We start from the raw sequence: 4,449 nt of genomic DNA, 5'->3' as shown, positions 1-4,449 counted from the left end.
CTCTGGTTACTTCTCCTTCCCCAACACCCCAGACTTGCAGCATCAGAGGGCTTGCTCGCCATCTTGGTATAATGATGGCCTGCCCTCTCATCACAGCTGATTGGACCAGGGCCGAGCACCTGACCCAGGCTGGGCCAATGGACTCCAAGGAATTTGAAATTGGACTAAGAGAGGCCAAGCTTCAGTCTGGCTGGTTTCTTGTCAAGAGGGAAAATCTGGAAACTGTTGGCAGTAGCAGTTCTTTGATCCATGGACTGGGGAGCAGAGAAAGCCAATCTGCCTCAACAGGAGACAAGAGTGCAAATAGAAGAGTGAGAAGGAGGAGAGAGGGGAAGGGTAGCTGAGGTTGCAGAAGCTCTCAGTTCCTGCTTCCAGTCCTATCGGAAACCTGGCTGCAGCTCCAGCTTGGTCCCCATGAGATACACATATATGTATACGTATTTTTAAATTTTTATACAATTTTTAAAGGTTACTTTCCATTTACAGTTATTACAAAATATTGGCTCTAGTCCCCGTGTTGTAAATATATCCTTGAGCCTGTCTTACACCCAATAGTTCGTACCTCCCAATTCCCCACCCCTATACTGCCCCTTCCCCTCACTTACATTCTTATAATAAATGGGTTTAAGCAATGGTGTCCTGGAGCTGGTTCACACTAGCTCCTGAAAGCTAATCGTACATCTTTCTCCATGACGTCACGTTGGGAGCTTGACATAGGCCACAGCTGCAGTATTTACACCACAGAAATTGGCAAATGCTACAAATCAGTGTCCCCCACTAAAAACTGGTTATTAAACATTAACAAGCACATCGATGGTTTTAAGACAATTCCAGGGGGTTTCTGTAACATACAGCCCAAATAGTTTTTCTGACTATATCATCGGGGCAAACTCCTACTCATGCTTCGTGACCCAGTGCATCTCCCGTGAGAAGCCTCATCTGGTGTTTGCGGGAAGCTGATTCTCTGTGTACTCACATAACCTAGGAGACACCATTAGACAATGCAGAATTCTGAGGGCTACATGACATAGGCCAGGCGTAAGACAGACAACCCTCCTAGGCAGTAATTGCCTATTGGCCTTGGAGTGAAGTCCAGGCTCCTTATCACGGCAGAGGCTGTTCCTCTGAGCAGGGGCCCGTGCCCTCCTCGCATCTCGTTCCTGCCCACACCATCCCCACCCCATCGCCACACCCTGACCTCCTCAGCCTTCTCCATCTCTAGCCCAGAGTCTCTACCCCATGAGTTGTCAGTCATTCGGAGAATATGATAAAGGTCATGGACCTTCACCCTGGAGGAAACACACATACAGACACACAAAGATTTGCATATAGTTTCAGGGGATTCGTGGACCAAATAACTTCTTTTCTCTGAAGTCCTTCCTGACTCCTACATCCTGTGTGCCCTGCTTTACCCCAAACATACCTCTCTCTTAGCACCTTCAGTGCTCTTAAACTTATGTTTATTTTTGAGTCTTTTGCCACACTGGCTGCTCCTTGGGGAAGCATCTATCATTGCCTTATTTAGAGTACATGAGTGACCGAGGGATGGCTGAGGTGTGTCCTAACACCCAAGTTCTAATCATGAGATCAGGGTGTAGCTACAGACACAGCCTACTGTCTAAGCACAGATGTGCGTCATTGAGGCTGGCGTCAACATTGCTAAAGGGAGAAGATGCCAACCATAGATAGATTGAGACACACGTGGAAAGTGAGAAGCAGGCACTGCTATGGCTGGTGTATTCCCAGCACCAGTGGGGCGAGGCGTGGTTAGGGGCCTGGGGGGTGTCTTGGGCAAAGGAAGAGCACCCCAAGTGTGGTACCATGGGAAAAGCCAGAACTCTGGGTCTCAGAGATCTAGGTTCCGATTCTAACTCTGTCACTCATGGCTTGTGACTGCGAGCACATTACTTTGTCTCTCTGAGCCTCAGTTTCCTCACCTGTCAAACCCTACTTTATTGAGTCACTGCTAAGATTCAAAGAGATGATCTGTGTGATGTGCCTGGGACACAGGAGTTGGTCAATAAAAGTTAGTGTCCCCTTGTCCTGTACTCGTCTCATGTTGGTCACATGCAACAGAAATCAACTCTGTTTAACTAAAGCAAAACAAAGAATTTATTTGTAAGAGTGGCAGAGACTGCTAACTGTCCCCCAGTTCCTGTTATCCCTTTCTAACATGGTAAAGTAATTTTTAGCTAGGTACATAGTTGCTTAGCTAACTACTACAAGCTTCCCTTGCAGATTGGCACAACCTGGTAACAATGTTCTGGAGAGTGTGATGTAACCAGAAGTGATATGTACAACTTCTAGGTCATGTCCGTAAAGAGGGCAAAAGGCGACAGGTCCCGTTAACGTTTCTTCCAAAAAAAAAAAAAAAGAGAGAGGGCACACACTCACCTCTTCTCTCTTTTCTTCTGCCCTTCTGGCTGGAACAGGGATGTGCTGGCAGGAGATAGAGCAGCCACTTTGACCCATGAGGTAGAAGCTGAGTGTTGAGGATGCGGAGAAAGAAGACAGAAGGAACCTAGGTTCCTAATGACTTAGTGGAGGAGAGGCACCATACCAGCTCAGACTTTTTTTTTTTTTTTTTTTGCGGTACGCGGGCCTCTCACTGTTGTGGCCTCTCCCGTTGCAGAGCGCAGGCTCCGGACGCGCAGGACCAGCGGCCACGGCTCACGGGCCTAGCCGCTCCTCAGCATGTGGGATCTTCCCGGACCGGGGCACGAACCCGTGTCCCCTGCATTGGCAGGCGGACCCTCAATCACTGTGCCACCAGGGAAGCCCCCAGCTCAGACTTTTAAGGGCAAAAGAATTAAACTTCTATTTGTTCAGCCATCGTCAATCTTAGGGTTTTATTATAGCAGCCAAACCTATACTCTATCAAGTACTCCGTGCTATAGACCGTATACCGCTAAAATTTGTATATTAAATCCTATCTTCCATATGATGGCATTTGGAGGTGGGGGCTCTGGGAGGTCAAGAGGACAGAGCTTTCACGAATGGGATTAGTGCCCTTATAAAACAGACCCCAGAGAGCTCCCTTGTCCCTTCCGTCACGTGAGAACGGAGGGAGAAGACGGCAAGCAGGCTCTTGCCAGAAACAGAATCTGCCAGTATCTTGATCTTGGACTTCCTGACCTCCAAAACTGTAAGAGAGAAATTTCTGTTGTTTATAGGACACCCAGTTTATGGTATTTTTGTTATAGCAGCCAAATAGACTAAGATACTTAATAAACTATTAAGGTGCTCATGGTATCCAAAAAAGAGCCAGACAAATGCTTACATTGTTTTGACTTTGACTATTGTCAGTTTGACAATTATCTATTTGACTATTTGGTTGACTCTTGTGTTATTTTGATATACACACATCATTTTGCTTTTTTGAATATTTCCTTACATTTGGCACAAGATGTTCCAGGCTCATCTTGTAATTTCCATGCCTCAGCCTTGGACTCAATCATTTGAATAATGAGTTTTAGTGGTTTTGGTTTAGAATGGTGATTAGAAACCGTGACCTGGGGACTTCCCTGGCTGTCCAGTGGTTAAGACTCCGTGCTTCCAATGCAGGGGGTGAGGGTTCGATCCCTGGTCAGGGAACTAAGACCCTGCATACCATGTGGTGAGGCCAAAAAAAAAACAAAAAGAAAAACACCACGACCTGTGTGCTATGTATGCTTATTGATACAGAGCTGACACTGCTTCCAGGCTTTCCAGCAGATAGGAGTAGGAAATACATGTGTATATACATATGTGTGTGTGTTTCGGTTAATACATGCATCTAATACAAACTCCTGCACCTATACATCCATTTAAAAACCATGAGTTTACACCAACATTTCTAATTCCAACTTAACACTCAGGGTTTACTCTAGTCTTCTCCTCTTTTCTTTTCTTTTTCTTTCTTTTTTTTTTTTATAATTGTATTGCAGAGTTAAATGTTACATTTTGTATACTTCAATTATTTCGCCATGCAGCTTATGGGATCTTAGTTCCCCGACCAGGGATTGAACCCCTACCTCCAGCATTGGAAGCGTGGAGTTTTAACCACTGGACTGTCAGGGGAGTCCCCCCAGCCTTTTTTTTTTTTTTTTTTACTATGGACCACTTGCATGCCATACTTGCGCAGAGGCCACGCTAATCTCTGTATTGTTCCAATTTTAGTGTATGTGCTGCCCGAGCGGGCACTCCCTCTTTTCCATCAGACATTACTCTCTTCTCTGATGGTGAGAAACTGGATCCCATTGTCTCCACACTATTTCCATGTTTGCTTGGTCCGCCTGTATGTACCAATCCCTCGACCACTCAGGTCCCTCCTCGAGCCTGGCCCTACCATGGCCCCAGCCTGACCAAGGGGAGGGGGAAGAGACCAGATGCACATCTTAAGATATTATCAATCCCTTTACTTCCCCCTGCTCATCAAATAGCCTCCTCATTATAATTTGGCCTCCCGTT

The 4,449-nt window shown here is 46.2% G+C and overlaps 1 non-coding gene across 1 annotated transcript; it reads right to left on the bottom strand.

The window, feature by feature from the left end:
- Positions 1–4,076: 4,076 nt before the first annotated feature.
- Positions 4,077–4,182, bottom strand: LOC116750087. Its single transcript, XR_004348819.1, has one exon. It is a non-coding gene; the product is annotated as a U6 spliceosomal RNA (small nuclear RNA).
- Between the last annotated feature and the right edge of the window lie 267 nt (positions 4,183–4,449).

This window comes from Phocoena sinus, chromosome 2 (genome assembly GCF_008692025.1).
Source record: "Phocoena sinus isolate mPhoSin1 chromosome 2, mPhoSin1.pri, whole genome shotgun sequence".
In the NCBI taxonomy this organism is placed as follows: Eukaryota; Metazoa; Chordata; class Mammalia; order Artiodactyla; family Phocoenidae; genus Phocoena; species Phocoena sinus.
Note: the sequence above shows the minus strand (reverse complement) of the source record. Positions and strands in the feature narration are given on the sequence as shown.